The following is a 25,126-nucleotide window of genomic DNA, read 5'->3' on the forward strand; positions in this document are numbered from 1 at the left end:
TTGGATTAGTGTGACTCAGTTTAATGTTTTTTTTCCTATTTGAGAGATGAAACAAACTTGTACAGAATTTTCTGTACCAAGTATCCTGGTCATGCATTTACCATGTTTTAAATGAAGCTACTCTAAGATTTTAATATCTGACTTCCCCTAGCTAATGTTAGACTATTGTCTAACTTTCAGAAACTTGGAGCAACATTTATGATCACTATGTCCCCTTTGCATACAGAGGGAGACCAATTATTGCCCTCTCTGGATTATGCTATTCAATAAGTATTTGACAGTGAATATTGATATTGCCAGATGTTACCAGCTTTGGAGACAGATAAGCTCACTATTCAAGCACGAGTGGCATTCTTAAAATTAAATATTATTCTGGTGTTTTATTTATGTCAAACAAATGAGAGGAAATAGGAACAAATGCAGCAATGGGAATAGTACATATTTACATAGCACCTTTAATGTGGTAATTAATTTACATAAAACTTGGGCTTGAGGCCAGTTTCCCTGGCAGCTTGAATAAGTTCAAGATATTCTAAACATTGTTATACTTTTTGATGCAATTCTATAGACATACCATTAAAGGCCCAAGGGTGCCTTCTTCCGTTCAAGAAGCATCCACTGGACAACAACATTTCTGGATTTATATACGATGATACAAAACATCAAAATTAATGACCTAAATGTTCATTGTTCATCACCAAGAACATGTGCCCAAAATATCCATTTCTGCATTTGTTCAAAGACAGGAAACAAGTGTGTTTTAAGGCCTGCACATGATACAGTTCAAATGTTCAAAGCTTAACTGCTTTCACGTAAAAACGAATTAATATTCTGTAATGCAGTGTATTTGAGCCTTAGACATCACTTCAAGTATTTGCAGCAATCTTTATGCAGTACTGTTTGGAAAAAAAGTAATATTGAGAAACTTAACAAGTGCTGCATTCATTTCCCTAAAAGCCACTGTGGCTATAATACATTAAAAAAATACTACATTTTGAATAGGCAAAAAGGATTGGTTGAGAAAGACAGAGGCTACTTTGCTGCGGGGAGAACCAGCATCATGGTATTCATTCGTACCAATATACCTTTTAAAATCATCCCTTTGAAGTCCACCTGCATGTACCTAAAGTAAACCAGCTGTTGGCCTGCATCATCTGTCCTTCCATATACCCAACTGCTCCACAATGACCCTGCAGACTCAGTGTACTGAGTCTGATTTAGACCAACAATTTGGTATCAATATTCTCTTCTGTTAATAAATTATCATCAATGAAGGCCAGGAGATATTATATTACCAATTAATTGAAGGTGAAGTAGACAAATAAGCAGACAAATAGTGCAGATGGCAGTTGACTTACACAGGATAAAGTGAGATTACATTATACAGTCAATAGAAAATAAAGACTTGAAAGGGAGACAGAACCTGTATTTATGCTGCATTTTTCGCAATCTCAGGTCATCCCAAATTGTTTGTTCATGAATTACCTTTTGAAATGCAATCATAGTGTAATTTAGAAATTTAATTTGCACAATTGAAGGTCCTTTAAACAACAATGCAATAAGAGTTGAGAATCAATTTTAAGGTGTTAGCTGAGCAAAAATATTGGTCAGGCCAATTACCCTGCTCTTTTACAAAATAGTCCTGTGGGATCTTACATATCCATCTCATTACAAAGACAGAGTTTCTGTCAGTGAAGCTCTCTGCACTGGAAGAATCAGCCAGGATTTTATTGCCTGGAACCGGAAATCATTTTTTTATTCCGATTCTCACTTGCATCACAACACCCATAGGACTCCAAGAACTGAGTGGAGTAATAAACTGGATATAGAATGAATCAACATTACTTGGAAGTGTGCAAGAGAATCTCATTTTCTATTCATCTGGCATTTGCTTCCTATGAAGTCTAGATCTCTGTGGAATCACAGGCCTATGCCAGGTCAGCTTAATTATGTTGCTAAGAGAGTATGCCACAATTGGTCTAAGGTGGCTTGAGTTAGAAAAAAAACCTTATAAGCATCTCTGTTGCAATGACTTTGCAACCACCCAACAGTGACAGCCCATGTCTGCTATTCTCACTGAGAAACTCATGCTCCAGAATGACAGGACCGAAGTGTGACACGTTCCATGGTTCACAAATCAAAGGTCATCAAGGGAAAATTACCCACTGTTACGTCTCAAACCAGCAACAACATAAGATACAATTCAAGAAGGTTAAATTTTAACTCTATATTTATTAATGACTATTAACAAAAGAATACCTTAACACAATTAACCTCATTATAAGTATCTAGAGCAAATATACAGATATATATTTCTTCTTTCTTCTTTGGCTTGGCTTCGCGGACGAAGATTTATGGAGGGGGTAAAAAGTCCATGTCAGCTGCAGGCTCGTTTGTGGCTGACAAGTCCGATGCGGGACAGGCAGACACGATTGCAGCGGTTGCAAGGGAAAATTGGTTGGTTGGGGTTGGGTGTTGGGTTTTTCCTCCTTTGCCTTTTGTCAGTGAGGTGGGCTCTGCGGTCTTCTTCAAAGGAGGTTGCTGCCCGCCAAACTGTGAGGCGCCAAGATGCACGGTTTGAGGCGTTATCAGCCCACTGGCGGTGGTCAATGTGGCAGGCACCAAGAGATTTCTTTAGGCAGTCCTTGTACCTTTTCTTTGGTGCATCTTTGTCACGGTGGCCAGTGGAGAGCTCGCCATATAACACGATCTTGGGAAGGCGATGGTCCTCCATTCTGGAGACGTGACCCATCCAGCGCAGCTGGATCTTCAGCAGCGTGGACTCGATGCTGTTGACCTCTGCCATCTCGAGTACTTCGACGTTAGGGGTGTAAGCGCTCCAATGGATGTTGAGGATGGAGCGGAGACAACGCTGGTGGAAGCGTTCTAGGAGCCGTAGGTGGTGCCGGTAGAGGTCCCATGATTCGGAGCCGAACAGGAGTGTGGGTATGACAACGGCTCTGTATACGCTTATCTTTGTGAGGTTTTTCAGTTGGTTGTTTTTCCAGACTCTTTTGTGTAGTCTTCCAAAGGCGCTATTTGCCTTGGCGAGTCTGTTGTCTATCTCATTGTCGATCCTTGCATCTGATGAAATGGTGCAGCCGAGATAGGTAAACTGGTTGACCGTTTTGAGTTTTGTGTGCCCGATGGAGATGTGGGGGGGCTGGTAGTCATGGAGGGGAGCTGGCTGATGGAGGACCTCAGTTTTCTTCAGGCTGACTTCCAGGCCAAACATTTTGGCAGTTTCCGCAAAGCAGGACGTCAAGCGCTGAAGAGCTGGCTCTGTATGGGCAACTAAAGCGGCATCATCTGCAAAGAGTAGTTCACGGACAAGTTTCTCTTGTGTCTTGGTGAGAGCTTGCAGGCGCCTCAGATTGAAGAGACTGCCATCCGTGCGGTACCGGATGTAAACAGCGTCTTCATTGTTGGGGTCTTTCATGGCTTGGTTCAGCATCATGCTGAAGAAGATTGAAAAGAGGGTTGGTGCGAGAACACAGCCTTGCTTCACGCCATTGTTAATGGAGAAGGGTTCAGAGAGCTCATTGCTGTATCTGACCCGACCTTGTTGGTTTTCGTGCAGTTGGATAATCATGTTGAGGAACTTTGGGGGACATCCGATGCGATATTTATAAAGAGTGTATATGTGCAAAACCCAGGCCATTACACAGTCTGTGCCCAATATTCAAAAAAGAAAAAATCCCCAAAACCCCAGGTCAGTCACTCAAGTAGGTCAGTCCAAAAGCACAGTCCACAGAATTTAATCTCAAAGTTCAATGTTCAAGTTCACTTCTTTAACTGATAACAAATGATGTTGAATTGAACGATGGAGAGAGGAAAATGATGTTGTGTTGCACTAAACTTATGAATACTTTGCAGGGTTCCTCGGATGACTTCCCCTTGGTCTCAAAGAGTGGTTTTTAATCACCTCACTTATGAGGTATGTGCATTTCATGCAGCTCTCCAAAACCTCTATGACAAGAGAGATTCACAGTGACCTTTTTAGTCACACTCAAATTTAGTCTTTCCACTGAGAAGGGGATCAGCCAAACACAGAGCATGTGGTGACTCTGTGTATCCTTCTTAGCTGTTCCAAGTCAAGCTCTTTGCTTCACAGCTGGGTTCTTCCCCGTTCTCAAAAATTCCAAGCAATCAATACATTTCTCTCTCTCTTTACTCAATGTCTCCTTCCCTTCTCTCTCTGCACAGCTCGACCTTGGCAAGTCAGCACTGAGCTGTACCACAATGTTACACAGTTGTTAGTAGAAATCCATCCTTTATAATGACAGTCCACAGTCCAAAAGGTCAGTCCATGATCCATAGCACCGGTTTCTATGGAGATCATCGCCTCATGAGCAGTCCATAATCTCATGGAATGTAAGTAGAGAATTCAACACCTCAAAAATAAATCTAACAGTAAAGCTAGTAGCAGAAAAGAAAATAATCTGGACCTGGATCTGCAGGGCCTAGTAAAGTCCCATATCATTGCACTTTTCCAAAAGTTACCAACTCTTGTTGGGCTTATCCCTATGAGTTCATTATATGGTTCCATATACTTTGCTCATGCAAACACATAGCATAAATCTGGCCCTAACCCTACTTATCTATACTGACCAAGCTAATCCTATTTGTCTGGGTTCCGCTCACATCCCTTAAAGCCTTTCCCATCCATGTTCCTAGCTAAGTGTCTTTTGAATGTTACAATCATTCCTACTTCTGAGATACATCACTTTCATGGTATGCTGCCTTCTGACGCTGATTAGAAAATGAAGCCACTTTTCATTACCTGATTTAACGATCATGGACTGTCAACATCCTTACTTCACATTCAAGTCTCTTAGAAAGAAAACAATTCATAGTGTCTTAAAGTTTACAAGTCTTATAACAGTGCCTGAATTAATCTTGAATTTCCTAATGATTGGGAAACCTAATTTATCCACACTCCCCAAACTTTCCATCAATGGGCCTTTTACTGAACTTCAAACAGTTTCAAAGTCAACCAGGTTAATGTCTAATGTGTAGCTGTCATTATTGATTAAAGCTCGCCTGAATCCACAATAAACATACAAGAAGTAAAAGAATCCTAGTGAATTCAGTTTAAGTTGCACATTATTTAAATAAAATGCTCATCACTGTAGCCATGTTGTTACTTCACTCAGTAACAATCCAGCCAGATAATTTCTTCAGAGCAAATGCCAGAAAGGTTCCATGCTGTGAGCAATGTGGAATATTTAATAACCAGGACAAAGTGTAATTAATTATTTTGATTTAAAGTTGACAGAAAAAATCCAGCAAGCCAAAGCTGGTGGTGGTTCTCCTCAAGAAAAAGAAAGTTGAATTATGCGTTGTCATGTTTAGGAGAACTGTGTCTAACCCCAGTGCTGTAAGCTTGTAGTCTGCAGTGGACTCAATATAAAATTAACCTTTAAATCATCAAACTTTGCCATAAAAATCAGATCTAATTACCTTAATGAAATGCAAAGGACCGGGTTCCGAAGAAATTCAATCTCTTTAATTTGAATTTGTAAACTTTAAAAAAAATTAAATTGTAGGGCACAAGATAACCAGCGATCTGCAGTCCTTCCAAACTTAACAGCAGAGAGTTGACACATACTTTTATGATGGCCTGCAGAAATGTGATATATTAAACCACTCAAATCTGCAACAGCCTGATACAACTCCCATCTCTTTCCAGCAACCAACTGGAAAGAGACATTTTCATACTCAAACAAGCTGGGCTATCATATGTACCCTGATTCAGACTAGCAGAGATCTAATACATTTTTCTAGTTCAACTAACATGGATCTGAAACATACCTCTGCTTAGACCAGTAGGGATATTGAAATGTATTCAGGTCAACATGATTCAGATCAGCAGGAATTACAGATACAAACCCATTCCAGATAATCAGGGTTATTACATATATTTCTCCTCAGAATAACAAAGATCTGTCTGTCGGTCACTACCCTCACATTTCTTTTTCTTTGAATATTTTCCATCAATGTAATTATATACTTTTACATAAACAAAATGTGATTAATTTGAAATCACAGTGATTACATGGTGATTACCCTCCCATTTCTGAGTGCTAACTAGCCCTGCATCTGTGGATATCCAATGCAGCCGATGCACCCCAGTAAATGTGCACCCTTACTACAAAACATATATATATTAATGTCACGTCTGTATTGCAACTATACCTCAAAACCTATGGATTTGTACCTTCATATCTGCACCATATTAATGTTGCAGAACTCTGCATCAATACTTCAATATCTACAGTATCAATGCAACTGTAATTCAACTCATCTGTTCCAGTATGCAAATATCTCTGCCACAACATCAATCCCACAATACTTATACAAATACATCTCAGCATCAGGACTCCAAAATGTGTATCTCAGCATCTTTGAAATCTTATTTGACAGCTCTGAATATAGTTGTCGAGAAGGCGAGAAGAAAATGATAAATAAACGAACAATTGCCATCTCATTGTGCCTACAGAGTTAACGTGAATCAGAAAACAAACAATATTATTCCATGATATAGCTTTCAAAAGGTCGGCATACTTCCAAGGATACAAACTGTGCTTTAATCTTCTGGATTTAATAAGTTTTGGTGGACTTACACAATAATTTCATTTCTTTGTTCTAAGTTCAATTGACAATTTAATTCCATCGCTCACCAGATGTAAAGGAGTGGTATGTCACTAGATGTAATTTATTAGAAATACATACAAGTTCTGTGGTCATCAAACACAGAATTTATGAGACAAAATTGTGCATTGTAACAATCCCGGAAAACTTAGCTGGGAACAGCCGCTACCTGGTTGTTTGTGCCATTAGGACTTTCATAAAATAAAACAGCCTGAAAAAATTCATCTCTTGTAATACTGACAACAGCTGTAATCACTCACAGTCACTCCTGCTGCAAAAATAGAGAGTTTTTGAAGAATTTTAGTAGAATCTATAATCTAATAACTAAAAACTAGTGAATCTTTGTTCAAGTTAAGTAATTGCTTTGATTTCAATGAAGTAAAAGTGATTCAAGTATCCACCCAGTTCATGATTTCTTTCATGCAGAGTCAAATTAACGTTTGGAATGGAAGCCCATTAGGGTGTGTGCAGTTGGGCAAGAAGCCCATTATGACGTGAGTAGTCTGAAGCAGAGCTGCTCCAAATTTTAAGTCTTCATCTTTTAGTTTGTTTGAAAATGTTCTGCTTATAATGTTTCTTTTGGCACAGCAATGGATTTTATTAATCTACAAATCTTGCATACATCATAGAACCCTGAAGACCCCACTGGAGAAAATCATATTTACAATTTGCTACAGGATATCTGCAGTTCTCAAGGCAGGCAATTTGTATCTAAGAAGTCCAGGTTCTTTTTCAAACCTCTTTCCTGAGCAAAAGCAAATTAGTCGCATTATGTACCAATTTTAAATATTTCCTTATGAAAATTGTATCCACGAGAAAATCTGAATTTTTTTTTACCCTGCTTAAAGTAAGATAGGTTTCCTCCTGCTTACAGGCAGCTGATAGGTAAAGACTTTGCTAATCTATTAAATATTAAAAATATACAGCTGACTCAATCATTTGGAGAGAAAAAAACATCCTTGCTGTCACTGATTGGGAGATTCGTTGTTCTTGTTGTACTTTCCTTGCCTCAACTTTTGTTTTCCATTGGACCCCTTCCCACTTTATCATTATCCATCTCTCCCTCCTCCTTTGCATGCCCTCAGCCCACGTTTTACTGTCCAACTGCCTCTTTCTTCTAGTTCTATACCATTAGCTTCTCTTCACACTTTAATTAATCAAACCTGAACAAATAGAAGGGCCTCAGTTTGACAACTCATCCGGAAATTATTAAATTTGTAAGTAGAATTTTCTTGTTTGTACTGTAGGGAAAGTTGCTTTGTCAAAGGTAAAAAATTCAAGGTGTGATGAGTACAGATGAGCAAGCACATAGGGGATCCAGGTAAATTTCAATTGCAGTGGCTACTGGCTGAAATCAACCCTTTCAAACTGAAGCACACATGAACCATGACAATTAAATGGAGGCATATTTTCAATTTGCAACTGAAATCTTTGGAAATTAAAATCAAGTTATTATAGAAAAGAGAAACAGATTTCAGATTATTGTCCGAGTATATGCATGACATCACGTACAACCCTGAGATTCTTTTACTTGTGGGCTAGGCAGAATTATCACTAATCGGAAGTGCAAAAAATCAGACTCAACATACACATGTAAACAAATAAAGAACTGTAAACAGATAACGACTGTAAACAAACTGACTATACAATACAGAAAGAATTTTAAAAATTCAATAAAGTGCAAAAGAGTCCTTAAATTAGTTGCTGATTGAGTTTGTTGTTGAGGAGTCTGATGGTGGAGGGGTAGCAGCTGTTCCTCAGCCTGGTGGCATGAGCCTTGTGGCACCTATACCTCTTTCCTGATTGTAGCAACAGGAATAGAGAGTGTGCTGGATGGTGTGGATCCTTGATGATTGCTGCTGCTCTCCAACGGCAACATTCCCTGTAGATGTTCGAGATAGTGGGGAGGGTTTGCCTGTGATGTCCTTGGCGGCGTCCATTACCTTTTGGAGGGCTTTACACTCAGGATATTGGTGTCCCTATTCCAGAACATGATGCAGCTGGTCAACACATTTTCTACCACACATCTGTAGATATTTGCCAGCACTTCTGGTGTCATACCAACCCTCCGTAAACTCCTGAGGAAGTAGAGACATTGATGTACTTTCTACATGATGCCATTGGTGTGTTTGGTCTAGGAAAGATCCTCTGAGATAGTGACTCCCAAGAACTTAAATTTGCTCACCCTCTCCACCAATGATCACTGCATTGAATACCTCTGGCTTTCCTTTCTAGAAGTCAACAATCAGCACCTTAATTTTGGTGACATTAAGTGCAAGGTTGTTGTTGGTGCACTATTCAGCCAAATTTTCAATCTCATCACCTTTCTTTATACAACCCTCTACCGTGATATCGTTGGCAAATTTATAGATGGTGTTGGTATAGAGTAAGTAGTGCAGGGAGCTAAGATTGGAGCTCTGTGGTGCTCCGGTACTGATGGAGATTGTGCAGGACATGTTCTTACCAATCCTTATTGATTGTGGTCTGAAGATGAGGAAATCCATAATCCAATTACACAGTGGGTGTTGAGTCTCAGATCTTGGGGTTTGCTGATCAGTTTTGAGGGGGATAATGATGTTAAATGCTGAACTGTAATTGATAAAAAGCATCCTGATGAATGCATCTTTACTGTCCAGGTGTTCCAGGGTTTTGCATAGAGCCAGTGAGATGGTATCTGTCATAGACCTGTTGCTGCAATAGGCAAACTGGAATGTATCCATGCCCAATGATTAAACAGGAGCTGATGTACTTCAACACCAGCCTTTCAAAACATTTCATCACTGTTGATGTAAGTGCTTCTGGCCTATGCTCATTAAGGCAGGTTATCACACTCTTCTTGGGCACCGGTATGATTGACACCTGTTTGAAACAGATGGGCACCACTCCCTGCTGAAGCGAGATATTAAAAATATCTGTGAATACTTTGGTAAATTGGTCGGCACAGATTTTTAATACTTAGCCAGGTACTCCATTTGGGCTGATGCATTCCTCGGATTCACTCTCCTGAAGGTGCCTCACATGTCATCCTCAGATAGGGACAGGATGGGATCAGTGTGGACTAGTAAAGGCCAAATTGGCCTGTTTCCATGCTGTAATTGTTGTATGGTTATCAGGGAATGTGGGAGTGCAGAAGAGTGGTTCTTCACTGTTGATAGCATCAAATCAGGCACAGAAGGCATTGAGTTCCTCTGGGAGAGAAACTTTGCTGTCTACTACTTCACCGGATTTGGTTTTGTAGCAGGTTATGGTATTTAGGCCCTGCCACAGCTGTCGGGTGTCCCTTGTTTCCATTTTCATCCAGAATCTCCACTTTGCCCAGGAGATAGCTCTTTCTGTACTGACGTAAATGCCTGTGATCTGGCTCTCAGCAGGTTCTGGATTTCATTGTTCATCCAGGGCTTCTGGTTGAGGAAATCTCTGAACAATTTGGTGGGGACACACTCATCCACAGCTGTTTTGATAAAGCCTGGAGTAATTGTTCAGATTCTCAGCTGAGATCCTTGAACATCACCCAATCCGATGACTTGATAAAGTTCTGTAACCATTCTTCAGCCTCCTGTGACCACCTTCTTGCTGCCCTGATCTCCGGAGCCTCTCTTTTTAGGCTACGACTGTATGAAGGCAGAAGGACTGCAGCCAGGTGATCTGACTTGCCAAAATGCAGCCTTGGGAAAGAACGGTAGGCCTTCCTTATCTTGGTGTAGTAGTGATCGAGTGTGCTGGGACCTCTGCTACAGCAGGTTACATGCTGGTAGTAGCCGGGCAGGATTTTCTTGACAAAGGCCTGATTAAAGTGACCGACTAAGATTTGTAGTGCATCAGGCTTGACCATCGCTCATTTACTGACCACATCATTCAGCTCGAGAAGTGTCTGTTTCTAATTGGCATCGGCAGGTATATAAACTCCAGTGAGAATCACTGATGAGAACTCTCAGGGTAGATGGAAGGTCTGCATTTAATCGAGATTGCTCTCAGGCAGTAGAGCAAGAGATCAATGTAACTCCAATGTCCAGTATTGATAAGATGTGACACTGAGATTTTAGCCAGATGCTATGTAGCATCTTAAGCATAATGTGTAGTAATTTAGGTCATTATGATTTTATTCCTTTGTTTTCATCCCACAGTGACTCAGTAACCCTTTTTTTTTCCAGCTTCTATAATGGATGATTCTCATTTAGAGCCATGCAAGGGTGGACTGACTGTTTTCTTTGGTAGCAATGAAAGTTAAGTTCCACTTTGTCTTCTACTCTTCCATTTTCTTCTGGTAAACATCCAGTGTAAATGCAACTGAATGATGGCACCTGATGGCAGATGATAAATGAACCTAATGTTGCAGTGTGGATGGGATTCAGAGCTGGCAAATAAATTCTGCATGCAAGCTTTTTTGCAAACATGCACAAATTATCGACAAGGATAAACTTACTTTAATAAGGAGAGAAAATTAATTTCTATTGTTACAAAATTATGCTACCCATTGTGGCACAGTGTTCATTTAATGTTTATTCTTTAAACGTGCTCATCATTTTACTGTTTATCATATATATCTTGAAATAATGATTGGATCCTGCAGAAAAAAAAATCAAACCGATCTGAGTCTGGTAATACGCTCATACATACCAATCCTGATATTGCTTTATGACCATAGTATTTACAGGCCTGAAATTTTTTTCTGCTAATTAATTACTGGTTCTTGACTCTGTGATCTTTGATCCATAATCTCACAGATTATGCAGACCTTCATGAGAACTTTAAAGCCAACTCTAGTTCTATCATAGTCTCAACCAGCATTAGAAATGCACTCAGAGGCTCTTCATACAGAAGCAAGTCATTGACGACAGCGGCTCCATCTGACAGATGAAACAATAAATCAAATCCTTTTCACTTGAGTGATGAATTTCCAACATGCCTTGTAAAACATGTTTCCATCTCAAAGGGAAGAAATTTAATCTGCCAACTACAAGAACCTCAAGTTTCTAACAAAATCTAACCAGCTTTGGGGCTTTTTGATAAGCATGACCATTGGATTGGTGAAACAATAAATGCCAATTTGATACCAATAAATGCCAATTTGAATCCAAGCTTGGCCAAGAAATGGAAAGAAAATGGTTGAAATGGTTGAAACATATTAATTTTAATAGCAAATTATAACAATGAATGACAATGTATCAAAAGATTTATTTATCCAACGCAGTACAAATATAGAAGAGGCAAAATGTTTTGGATTGTGGAAATTTTACTAGCCCATCAAGAAAAAATAATCAAATCTCCAATCTATTTAACTTGAGGGTAATCTGAAAAAAGACAGATGTGAGCAACAAATAGATTTTATCACAGCTAACATATATACATGTCATCCTGAGTTATGAACACCGGTAGATAAGTGCTAGCTTCCATAAATTCAAAAATCTGATGCATATGTTTGTTGCTACGAAGAGCAGAGTTTCCTTTGCACAGTGAGCAAATGAAAACATTTGTTGCCAACATAACTCAAGCTTCCTACACAAATGCCAGTCAACTTTGGAACCCCATATTGGACAGAAGCGCTTGTGATTCTTTACAAACTCTCTACTGTATAGTTCTTTGCAGCATTTTCCCATTAATGAATCTCCCAAAAGCAAAGAAAGTACAAGTGATGGTGGTGCATTGAAGAAAAGGAAAACCACTATAATGCAAATTAAAATGGATGCAGTTCCACAATTTGAAAAGGGAGAATTGGTTCAGTTGTTCAACAGCCAGTACCATTAGAAAGGACTAAACCCACATTGAGCAAATTAAAAGATCAACTCCAGTGAAGGTTATTGCAGATCCTTTGGTTGTGGTAAAGCAAACAAAAATGAATGGTGTATGAAAAAAAATTTTGCCCTCATTTTGTTCATACTTTTCAAGGTTTTTCTGAGATGGGAGGAGATGTGAAAGAGAAAGTAGTGGCCCTAGGTAATGAACTTCATCTTGATTCATGAGAATGATGTCATTGAGGTGATCTCATGCTGAAGGGCTAAGCAATGGAACTGTAAAAGCAGCTGTTAAAAGAGGAAAAGTGTGAGAAGTTAAAACCTCGGAATCTAAAAAGAGATTCACGACAAAAGAATTGACAGAATTGAAGAACCTAAGAGATAGGAAGAGGAGTAGGCCATCTGGCCTGTTGAATCTGCTCCACCAATCAGATTATGGATGATGTAGCCACGGACTCAGCTCCACCTTCTTGCCTTTTCTTCGTAACCTTTAATTCCCCTACTATGCATAAATCTTAAACTGTGTCTTAAATACAGGTATACCCAGCTTTAGCAAACTAGAGTATTCCTATGAAACCTTTCGTAAGCCATAATGGCTATTAAAGCCTATTTTTGTAAAAGCGAAAACCCATTCAAAATCCATTTAAATCCTCTCATTGAAGTGAATAGGGCTTCCTTTGTAAAAGTGAATTTTCATAATTTGAGTATTCTTAAAGTGGGGTATGCCTATATACTGTATATAATGAGGCAGGTTTCACAAGTTCCTTGAGCAGAGTATTCCACAGATTTCACTAGTCTCTGGGAAAAGCAGTTTTTCCTAATCTCTGTCCTAAATCTATTACCCAAATCTTGAAACTACGAAGCTTATCTACTAGTTGTAAAAAACTCACTGGTTCTATCTCTATTCCTTTCATAATTATATGTTTCTACGATATCCCCTTTCATTCTTCCAAATTCCACGGAGTATAGTCTTAGCCAACTCAATCTCTCCTCAGAGGTCAACCCCTTCATCTACAGAATCAACCTAGTGAACCTCCATTGCCCCACCTCCACAACCTAGTATATCCTTCCTCATGTAAGGAGACCAGAATTAGCATTCCAGTATTCCAGGTGTGGTCTCAGCAGTACCCTGTACAGTCAGTCGCAGGAGAACCTCCCTGCTCTTAAACTCAATCCCTGAAGCAATGAAAGCAATGAAGGCCAACATTCCATTTTCCTTCTTGATTACCCATTGCAACTGAAGGCTACCTTTTTCTGATTTTTGCACAATTTTTAGGAAGTTTTCAACTGTAGAACAGCAAGACCCCAACTTAACAAGATATGCCAAGGTTTGTAGAGATATCAATGAGAGCATTTGTAACAACAAATAAATTTAAGAAGTAAAAAAGTAACAATCTTAATTTAAAAAAAAGTTTGAAAGAAATTAAAAGCAGACACCTCCACCTCAACAGCATCACTGGAACCAGTTGTATCTATCTCAGTACTATGGAAATATGGTTACCATATCAAGTGATTTTGATGACGTATGGATATATTTTCAGACAAGACAATTTTGTCCATATGGATATCTATTAAAAATGGAACATATTTGTAACTTGGAGTTGACCTAAAACTACTCTCAAATCTTGTTGTTGCTGCCCTTGGATGTGTATGTACCTGCTGAAGTACTTCAGCTGAACAAGCCATTGCCTAAATGAAAGAAATGCTTTTTATTTCATGTAATAAATTGATGACATTTTCTACTTTTAATATGGCTTAATCGACTGTACAGGATCAGTGGTATCCTCGAGAATTTGCAGTGAATCAAAGGGTTACTGGTTTAAGTTTTCAATATACTGTGCCACAACAATCCTTAATGCACCATTTCAATAAAACAAGATGTTTTATGTACAAGATTGGATACTAGCCAGCAGAGACAACCTGAGAATTAAATTGGATGCAGATTATCCTTTCCCCATTGTGTTGACATAATGTGTATTCTATTTCAATCACTGCCAACAGCGTCGAAGCACGGTCCCTTCTTCCAAAAGTCACTATGCTTTTGTGGCTTTGTGACTGTGCAGGTTTGCCTCAAATTTGTTGAGCACACCTGGGATTTCAGGGCCACCTTCCATCTGCACTACATGAAAAAGGATTTCAAAAGGGAGGTTTGCATAAAAATAATATCATGTTCCAAAATAAAATAAATTATTTAAATTTTAGTAGTCATTGAATTAATTTTCAAAATAGCGTCTGATATGAAATTAGACAAATCTACAATCATACAGAAAAGGGTTACCCGGTAGTTTAGTCTGCTGTGCTCCTTTTCACTCCTTAAACAAGCTAGCACACTGAAAGTGGTCCACTGCTTCCTCAGTAAAACATACATAGCAATGTGCATGGATTCTGCAAAACAGTTTAAAGTGCAGCAAGGTTTTGCAACTTGCATTTGAAAGCTTTGATGAGGCTAAAAAAAAATGCTTGTACAATGAACCAGCTTGGAATTTTCATTGTGCTTGGGGTTTTTTTTGTTCTTGGGTTTCTTTTGGCAAGGTCAGCATTTCATGCCATCTTTGTCATCAAGAGACAGTGGTGAGAAACCTTCATGCATTCTTTCACCCATAGAATCACAGCCTAGCTACAGCTCAAAAAGGGCCTGTTTGACTCTTCAAGTTTGCACTGGGGCCAATCCAGCCAGTTCAACTCCCAACTACCAAATGCTCTAGATACTGCAATTCCTCTCTTATATATGTTTATCCAGCTCCCATTTATATGCTGAAATTGAATCTACCTCTATTATACCCCTACCCCAGGATTCCAAGCCTAACCTCCTGCTGTGTGAATATGTTTCCCCCCCCACCCCACCCCCTACTTTAGGTTTTTTCGCTAATTCATTTTTTAAAAAACCCTATTTTTGGCCCTTCCATCTTCTTTGTCTTTACCATTCATCATTTTAAATATCTTTATCAGATCCTCTTGAAATATGCTCAGTTTGAAGAAGAACAAGCCAGTCTATCCAAACAAAAATGATCCCAAACAAAAAAAAAGTCACATCACTTACCATCTTACTAAATCTCTTCTGGGCTCTCTCAAAAGAATTTAAATCTTTTGCAAGTGTGGAGCACAGAACTGGAAACCATACTTCAGTTGAGGACAAACTAGCATCTAATGGCTTTCTTCCTCTTGTATCTTCTCATTGCAAGCCCTGTCAGCCTTATTGATGTTCTGGGTTTTCGAACAAGGCATAATGAAGGAATTATAATTGATTTTCTTGACAGAATCTTGTGTTATTTGAAGGTAATTGGCAGATTGGGTTACTTTGATAAAATGGCTTTCCCTGTTCTTCTTGATGTTGCAGCCAACGAGTTTAGGAGATGGAACTGAAGAACCAAAAGTGAATTGATGCAGTGCAATGTGTAGATGACACATTCTGCAACTACAATGCAACAATGGTGGAGGTCATCAATATTTAATGTGGTGGATGTGCAATGCACAAAAGTGCTGGAGAAGCTCATCAGGTCATGCTGCATCTATAGGAAGCAAAGGATAACCAACAGCAGGAGGAAACCAAGATGGATCAATCACACACTTCTGGCAAGCAATCTAACTTAGTTTTTTGTACTCATACTCTATCATTATTAAGGGCAAGAATGTTCATGAAAGTGTTTCCTCCGATGGATATTTAATTATTCACCATCATCGTCACTAGTAGAAGTTTTGTAGAATTTTGATCTAATCTCATTTTCTGCAGCACTCATGTCATCCTGTGTTGGGATCTCAGCTTTCAGATGCCTGATGTTGATCCAAGAGTTCTTTTTGACATGTATGGCCTCTGCCAATAAATTTGAACTTTGAAGATCACTCCTGATCCAATGAGGAGTAAGTTTATTGGCAGAGGGCGTACATGTCACCACATATAGTCCAGAGATTCCTTTTTTTCCTGTGGGCCAGGCAGAAATTCTACTTAGCTGTAGTGGAAAAAAAAATGTACTCAAGATATGTATACAAGAGAGAAGTGTAAACAAACTGTGCAATACTGTGAAAAAAATATATAAATATTCAGTAATAAATAATGAGTAAAGAAAAGGTCCTAAATGAATCTCCAATTGAGGAGTCTGATGGTGGAAGGGTAGCAACTGTTCATGAACCTGGTGGTACGAGTCTTATGGCACCTATACCTCTTTCCTGATGGCAACAGTGAGAACAGAGCATGTGCTGGGTGGTGTGGATCTTTGATAATTGCTGCTGCTCTTCTACAGCAGAATTCCACGTAGATTTTCTTGATGGTGAGGAGAACTTTGCCTGTGATATTCTGGGCTGTGTCCTCTACTATTTACAGGGCTTTCCACTCAGTAGTGATGCCCCCATGCAGGTTGTGATTCAGCCAGTCAGCAGACTTTCCACTACAAAGCTGTAGAAATTTGCTAAGGTCTTTCATGTCATACCAAACTTCTGAAGAAGTAGAGGTGCTGACGTGCTTTCTTCACGATGACGTTAGTGTGTTGAGCCCAGGAAAGGTCCTCCAAGATAGTGACTCCAAAGAATTTCAATTTGCTCACCTTCTCGACCTCGGATTCCCCCAATGAACACCCCTGATTTTCCACTCCTAAAGTCTACAATCAGCTCCTTGGGTTTGGTGACATTGAGTGCAATTGTTACCAGTGCACCATTCAGCCAAGTTTTCAATCTTCCTCCTGCATGTTGACTCATCACCCCTTTTTTATACAATCTGTTACAATGGTATCATCTGCAAATTTGTAGAGAGCGTTGTTGTTGTACTGACCCATGCATTCATTGGTGTAAAGTGAGTGGAGCAGGGGGCTAAGAATGCAGCCCTGTGGTGCTCCGGAACTGATGGAGATTGTGGGGAAGATGTTCTTACTAATTGTCACTGATTGCGGTCTGGAAATGAAATCCATGAGTCAATTACACAGTGGGGGTTGAGTCCCAGGTTAGGAACAACCCAGAGCCACTGAATTTATTTAAAAAAAAATTTAGACATACAACATGGTAACAGGCCATCTTGGCCTACGAGTCTGTGCCGCCCAATTTATACCCAATTAACCTACACCCCCGGTATGTTTCAAACAGTAGGAGGAAACTGGAGCCCCTGGGACACGGGAAGAATGTACAAACTCCTTACAAACAGTGCAGGATTCGAACCCCAGTCCCGATCGCTGGCGCTGTAAAGGCATTGTGCTAATCGCTATGCCAACCTTAGACTGTAGTGAAATACAATTTTGCTGGTGACAGCCAATAATAACTCATGGATGTCCAGTTTTAGCTGCTAGATTTATTCTTGACCTATCCCATTATGATATGGCCACAAAAACAATGGAAGGTGTCCATTGTTTTTGTGGCCATATCATAAATACTATGTGAGAACCTCTGGAGGAACTATTCTGCTAATGACACAGGGCATATCCTGAGATGTTAATGAAGTACTTAGGATACTGATCCAGTCAGTCTGTTCAATTTTGGATTTGCGAAACACACTGACATACCAGTTTCAATTGATCTCTTTCTATTCTGAATGACGAACATAAAAATGCTCAACAGCCACAAGGGTCAAAAGTGGTATTGGAAGTGGAATGGGTGCACTGGTTCATCCACATCATCCTTGTCTTGGAGTAAACAATTGGCTTGCAAATGATTCACTGAATACAGAGGTTGTTTTCTCTTTCTCAATTTACTCTCTTAGGCCAAACAAATGCCACAAGTGGAATCAAGAGTTTTGAGAAGACAGACAATTAATTTTAAACTGCTTTCAAATTTTAAGAAATAAATCTGTCATTTCAAAAACATTTCAAGGGCCAAATCCTGGAACATGCTACTTAGGTCTTGACAACATCAGTGTGCCAGAAACAAAATACTTGTGATGGCTGTGAACTGAAATTCTTTCTCATCTTTAAAATGCATTTCTCTAATTTTCTGGTCCCAGCAGGGGAGTGGAGAGAGGCCTCTATTTGAGCATCTGTCTATCTAGTGCAAAATCACCCAGACAAAGACCAAATTTAAGGCCTGGCTCTCTCCCAAAGCAAAAGCTTTTTTGCTGACGGATGCTGGAACGTACCCAAGAAATTTAATTTGTGGAATTAATTAGAAATAATGGCATTCAGGCTGAAAATAACTTGCTTAGAACTTGAGAAAAAAGTGAAACAGAGCTCAGATTGGCAAGACTAAACCTGTACATGATTGCAGATGGCTGATCCAAGTCTGTGAGCATCAATAGCTGGGAGCATCAACGGTAAGATCATTGCTTTTCTCACAACATCTGGCCATGCCCATAGTCCAGGTTAGGTAACAAGAGCCATAATTCATTTCTCCCTTTCCAGACCTGAGTATTGAAGACAATTATGCTATCTCAATAATGAGCCAGCTGAGATCAATTAACAGGGCACAAAAAAGAGATAATTAATCTTGCTGCTTTGTGATGCCAGATTTCACATAAGATTGATAGAACTAACGGGCACAAAAAATGTCACTGGTGAAGCAGGCACTGAAGCATCCAATATGCCAGATATGGAATCAGAACTTATTGTCACGAACACGTCAAGAAATTTGTTGTTTTGTGGCAGCATCACAGTGTAAATATTTATATAAACCACCTTACAAAGTAAATAAAAATAGTGCAAGAAAAAAGAAAAGACAAAGTAAGGCAATGTCTGCAGTTCATTGTTCCTTCAGGAATCTGATGGCAGCGGGAAAGAAGCTATCCTTGTGCTACTGAGTGCTCGTCTCAGACAGCTGTACCTTATTCCCAATGGAAGCAGAGTGAAGAGGGCATGGCCTGGGTGGTGAGGATCCTTGAGGATAGACCTCTTATAGATGTCCATGATGGAGTGAAGACTGGTGCCTGTGATGTTGCAGGCTGAGTTAACAATCCTCTGGAGTTTTTTCCTGTCCTGAGCATTGGCAACTCCTTACCAGACATTGATGCAACCAGACAGAATGCTCTCCACAGAACACCTGTAGAAATTTTCAAGTCTTTGGTGACATACAGAATCTCCTCAAACACCTCACAACAGATACACTGGCGAGCCATTTTGTGATTGCTTCGATATAGAGACTCCAGGACAGATCCTCAGAGATGTTGACACCCAGGAATTTGAAATTCCTGACCCTCTCCACTGCTGAACCCTCAATGAAGACTGGTTTGTGTTCTCCTGATTTCACCCTGAAGTCAACAATCACCTCCTCGGTTTTGCTAATGTTTGAGTACAAGGTTATTGTTGTGACACGACTCAACTAGCTGATCTACCTCTCTCCTGTTTGCTTCCTCATTACTGTCTGTGATTTTGTCAACAACTATGGGGACATTGGAAAATTTGCAGATTGCATTTAAATTGTGCCTCGACAGACAGTCATGGGTGTATAGTGAATAGAGCAGTAGGATAAGCACGCATCCTTGAGGTGTTGATCATTAGTGAGGAGGAGAGTTTGTAATGACTGTGGTCTTCCGATGAGGAAGTCAAGGATCCAGTTGCAGATGCGGGTGCAGAAGCCCAGAGTTTGGAGCTTGTTGGTGAGCACTGAGGGAATAATGGTGTTGAAGGTTGAGTTTTAGTCAATGAAGAGCAGCCGCATGGGTTGCTGTTGTCTAGGTCAGTGGTCCTCAACCTTTTTGTTTCTACCCATATACCACCTTAAGCAATCCCTTACTAATCACAGAGCACCTATGGCATAGGAATACTTAAAGTGGTATGTGAGAATCACTGGCCTTGGGGATCCAGAGCTATGGAGAGCCAGTGAGACTGCTTCTGCTGGGGAACAATTGTGACGGTAGACATGTTGCAGAAGGTCCAGACTTTTACTTAGGTGCATATTAATTCTGGCCATAGTAGGGTGTAAGTGCTACTGGGTGATGGTTGTTGAGGCAGCTCACCCTACTCTTCTTGGGTACTGGGATGACTGAGCCCTTTTGAAGCAGGTGGGAATCTCTGATTGCAGCCGTGAAACATTAGGGCAGTGTGTCCTAACTATTGATAAAGGCATTCAAAACCCATAACTAAAACAGTTGTTGGTTTATTGAATTGTAGAGACCTGCACAACTGTTTGAGGACATCCTTCCAAATTTGGGTTAATTTGAACACCAGAAATGCCACGCAGCATCATTCAGGGGAATGGAGTCAATGTTTTGCCTTGCCAGTGAGCCTTAAAGTGATTGCTGCTTAATATGCCACTAAACACACACATTCATTGGTAAGTATTTACTTGAATGCACAGCTGAGGAAGAACTGGGATGGCCTTCCCATCTCTGATACAATGCTAAAAGCTGCCGTGAGCTCACCCAGTAGTTTTTGATTGTTTCCTCTCTTTCCCATCACTTCCACTCTTTTGTGATTGAATTATTCCTCCTCTCAACCACTTTCCCTTGCATCCTTCCAGCAGGCATCTTCAGGGTGAGAGCTAACCCAAAAATCCAGGTGCCTGGAGATTCACAGAATAAAGCTGCAGATCGCTTGTCTCATGGACAAAAATCTTGAGGCCCAATATAGGAAGGGCTTCCTGCCACTATTACAATGTGATAGTACTTCCCCAGCCCCATCCCTACCAAAACCTCCTCCACCCTGAGAAATCTGGCACGAGACAAATGTAGACTAATCTCTCTTGATACAGGCTTGGTTGAAAACAGCTCAGTGATTTATGACATCTGGAATATTGCTTTTTGGTTTATGATTTAGCGGGTCCAGTTTCCACTGCTGGAGCTGGGCAAAAGCAAGAATAAAATGGTCGCAAAGTATCATCTTCTCATGGACAGCTGATTTCACTAACAAGGCAAGTTAGAGTTTCAAAATTTTATGTTTAAATTTAATGTTTTACATCATATTCATGGGAGGGCAGATTTGATAGTTCTGTAGCAGAAGACTGCACACATTGGGAGCACAGGGGTTTGATGAGAAAGTAATCCTGAAGGAAATCAGTTGGTGAGCTCCTCCTACATCACATTTTGTTTTGTTATATTAACCAGAAGTTTGGTTACTGAGAGCCTTACTCCCATGACTCTAATTCATTTAGTTTATCAAACCCCTCCCATGTCAAAGTTCAGATTTATTGTCAGAGTACATACATGACATCACATACAACCCTGAGATTCTTTTTCCTGCAGGTCAGGCACAATTCCTACTTAATGGTAGTGTGTAGCGGCAGCTACACTGCTACTGAAAGAACACACAACCAGACGGGTTGAGCTCAGTGAGTAGAAAACTGGTTTATTGCTGGCTGCTGGGCTGGACTTATCCTCCCAGCCCGGACCTGGCTGAGAACCGCACAGGGGGATGCTGACGTCACTCAGGCATCACGTGGTCCCCCAGCGCGGCCTTTTGAGCACTGTGCTGATAAGAAGGGGAAACCCCCGATGGTGCTATTTTGGCCAGCTGCCCCACCGCATGGATTACAAGTGGGGCCGGTTCGTCTGCCTAGTGGTGTGCCGCCACACAGCCCCCCCAGAACCGACACCAATGTCCTTTTCAGCTGGGTGGCCTTGCTTCTTGGGCTGGGCCACAATCACTGGTTCAGTGGGGTCGAGGTGCGCTGGCTTCAGCCTGTTCACAGTAAACAGTTCTTGCCTCCTGCCGATGTCCAGCGTGAACGTAGACCCTGAATGCTGGACAACATTGTACGGCCCCTTGTAAAGTCTCTGTAGAGGTGCCACGGGCAGGACTCGCCAAATAAAAATGTACTCTGCGGAAACCAGCTCGTTGGGGATGTGAGGTGGCCATGTGCCGTGTCTGGGCGGCAGTGGGGGTGCGAAGGAGTCCAAGCGGGCCCAGAGGTGGTGAAGCAGTTCATGCGGCGACCGCTGGGTGTTGTGAAGCGTGTTGATGAATTCACCAGGAAGTGCCAGCGGTGCACTGTAGACCAGCTCAGCTGATGACATCTGCAGACAGATCCTCCTTGGGTGTGGAGCAGATGCCCAGGAGCACCCAAGGCCATCCGTCCACCAAGTTGGGACCAGTGAAGTAGGCCGTAAGTGCTGACTTAAGGTGGTGGTGCAGACGCTCGACCAGCCCATTGGCCTGTGGGTGATAGGCCGTGGTGCGGTGTAGCTCGATCCCCAACCTGTTGGCGAGCTGTACCCAGAGTGCAGAGGTGAACTGGTGCCCCGATCGCTGGTGAGGTGATTCGGAACGCCAAACCGGGCGACCCAACCGTGTAACAGTGCTCAGGAGCAGAAGTCCGTGAACAGTTAACGGTTGCCCCAGGAAACGGGTAAGGGCCCGACTATCTCCACGTGAATGTGGCTGAACCGTTTCCGGATGTGCTTGAACTCTTGCACGGGCACCCTGGTGTGCCTGTGTATCTTGGGCATTTGGCAATGGGTGCACGTTCTGGCCCAGCCCACGATCTGCTTCCACAGCCCATGCCAGACGAACCACTCTACCATCATCCGGACCATGGTCCTGATGGATGGGTGTGAAAGGTTGTGGATGTGATGGAAGATTTGCCTGCACCACTGCTGGGGAACCACTGGCCGCAGGGTGCCCATGGAGTCATTGCACAGGACGGTGCTTCCGCTGCTCGGAGTCAGGAGGTCTGGGAACCACAGGCCCGTGATGGCAGTCCTGAAGGCTCGCATCTCCTCGTCGGACCTCTGGTTCCGGGTGAGCTGGTCGAAGTCGAGGCTGGGCGTCAGCGCGCAGATGGCCGGTCGCGAGAGTGCATTGGCGGCCACGTTGTCCTTCCCCAGCCCAGACCTGGCTGAGAACAGCACTGGGAGGCGCTGACGTCACCCGGGCATCACGTGGTCCCCCAGCACGGGCTTGTGAGCCCTGTGCTCAGAAGAAGGGGAAACCCCCAACAGCACCATTTTGGTCAGCTGCCCCGCCACATGGATAACAAGTGGGGCTGGTTTGCCTGCCAGTGGTGTGCCACCACAAGTGCAAATAAAAACTGTATTCAAGAAAAGATGCATATAAAAAGAGAGAAATGTTAACAAGGAAAGGAATGCAAACAAACTGTGCAATACAGAAAATAACTATTCAATAATAAATCTAAGAGTCTTTAAATGAGTCTTTGATGAAGTTTGTTGTTGAGGAGTCTGGTGGTGGAGGGGTAGCAACTGTTCCTGACCTGGTGGATATGAGTCTTCCTGGTGGTAGCAGTGAGATCAGAGCATGTCCAGGGTGGTGTGGATCTTTGATGGTTGCTGCTGCTCTCCGATGGCAGTGTTTCCGGGCAGATTTTCTGAAGGGAAAAGTTTAGCCCGCAATGTAATGGGCTGTGTTCACTACCATTTGCAGGACTTTCTGCTCAGAGCTATGGGTGCCTCCATACCAGGCTATGATGCAGCCAGTCAACACAATTTCCGCTACACATCTGTAAAAGTACGCCACGTTTTTGATGTCACACCAAACTTCTGCAAACTCTTGAGAAAGTAGAGGCACTGACAGGCTTTCTTCATAATAACATTTGTGTGCTAGGTCCAGGAAAGGTCCTCCAAGATAGTGACTCCCAGAAATTTAAATTTGCTCACATTATCCACCTCTGATCACCCAATGATCACTGGATAATACACCTCTGGCTTTCCACTCCTTAAGCCCACAATCAGCTCCATGGTTTTGGGGACATTGAGTGCAAGGGAGTTGTTAGTGCACCATTGAGTGAAGTTTGTAATCTGTATGCTGACTTTTGACATAACTCACTACCATGGTAGGATCAGCAGATTTGTAGATGATGTTGTTGTCGTAGCGAGGCACACAGTCATTGATCTAAAGAAAGTAAAGCACGGTGCGAAGAATGCAGCCCTGTGGTGTTCTGGTACTGAAGGAGATTGTGAAGGAGATGTTCTTACTAATCCTCATTGATTGTGGTCTGTAGATTAAGATATCCAGAATCCAATTGCACAATGGGGTATTGAAGCCCAGATCTTAAAGTTTGAGGGGAAGATACTATTGAATGCTGAAGTATAATTCATAAGGAACATCCTCATGTATGTGTCTTTGCTGTCCAGGTGTCCACCTGTCCAGGTATAGAGCCAGTGAGAAGGTATCTGCTGTAGTCCTATTGCCGTGATAGGCAAATTTGAACAGATCAATACCGCTGTGCAGGGAGGATCTATTATGCTTCAACACCAACCTCTCAAAGTGCTTCATCACTGTGGATGTGAGTGCTATAGGTCAGTAGTCATATAATCACTCTTCTTGTGCAGTTATGATTGAGGCCTATTTGAAACAGGTGGGTCCCATACCTGCTGGGGTGAGATGTTAGCAAGTTAGTCAGACATAGTTTTCAGTACTTCATCCAGACCAAATGCTTTCCTTGGATGCACCCTCCTGAAGACAACCCGCATGACATGCTTGGATAATGACAGTATAGGATCATCGGGGGCATGAGGGTGTTGTGGTTTTTCATTGTTCTGGTGGTCAAATCGGGCATAGAAGTCATTAAGTTCATCAGAGAATGAAGCTTTGCTGTCTCCTACTGCACTCAACTTGGTTTTGTAGTAGGTTACTTTATTTAGGCCCTGCCACAGTTGTTGGGTATCCTTTGTTGTCACCATTCTCATCCAAAATCTCCACTTCACCTGGGAGATAGCTTTCTGTAGGTCATAACTGCTCCTTGTGTAGAGTTCTGGATCTCTGGACTTAAATGCTTTTGATCTCAGCAAGATCCAGATTTCATTGTTCATCCAGGGCTTCTGGTTAGGGAAAGCCTTGAATGATCTGGTGGGGATGCACTTGTTCACAGCTGTTTTGATAATGTTCATAATGGCCCTTGTGTCATCATCCAGATCCTCAGCTGAGTTCTTGAACACTGAT

General features: G+C 41.5%; 1 protein-coding gene and 1 long non-coding RNA gene across 21 annotated transcripts in view; one reads left to right on the forward strand and one right to left on the reverse strand.

The window, feature by feature from the left end:
* Positions 1 to 25,126, forward strand: part of LOC138738833 (uncharacterized) — a 193,950-nt gene that overhangs the window by 157,815 nt on the left and 11,009 nt on the right. For 5 of the 11 annotated variants that reach the window (XR_011341804.1, XR_011341805.1, XR_011341806.1 and 2 more), the window contains 3 exons: positions 7,081 to 7,148; positions 10,806 to 12,588; positions 15,724 to 15,959. This is a non-coding gene — a long non-coding RNA (uncharacterized lncRNA). Of the gene's footprint in view, positions 1 to 7,080; positions 7,149 to 10,805; positions 12,589 to 15,723; positions 15,960 to 20,404; positions 20,568 to 21,049; positions 21,138 to 25,126 lie in introns of those variants that run through there. The other 6 variants (XR_011341799.1, XR_011341802.1, XR_011341800.1 and 3 more) reach the window with 5 other exon arrangements.
* The window catches only part of LOC138738824 (actin remodeling regulator NHS-like), a 443,489-nt gene that overhangs the window by 141,493 nt on the left and 276,870 nt on the right, over positions 1 to 25,126 (reverse strand). The gene's annotated exons all lie outside the window — the stretch shown is intronic.

Source organism: Narcine bancroftii, chromosome 7 (assembly GCF_036971445.1).
Source record: "Narcine bancroftii isolate sNarBan1 chromosome 7, sNarBan1.hap1, whole genome shotgun sequence".
Taxonomy (NCBI): Eukaryota; Metazoa; Chordata; class Chondrichthyes; order Torpediniformes; family Narcinidae; genus Narcine; species Narcine bancroftii.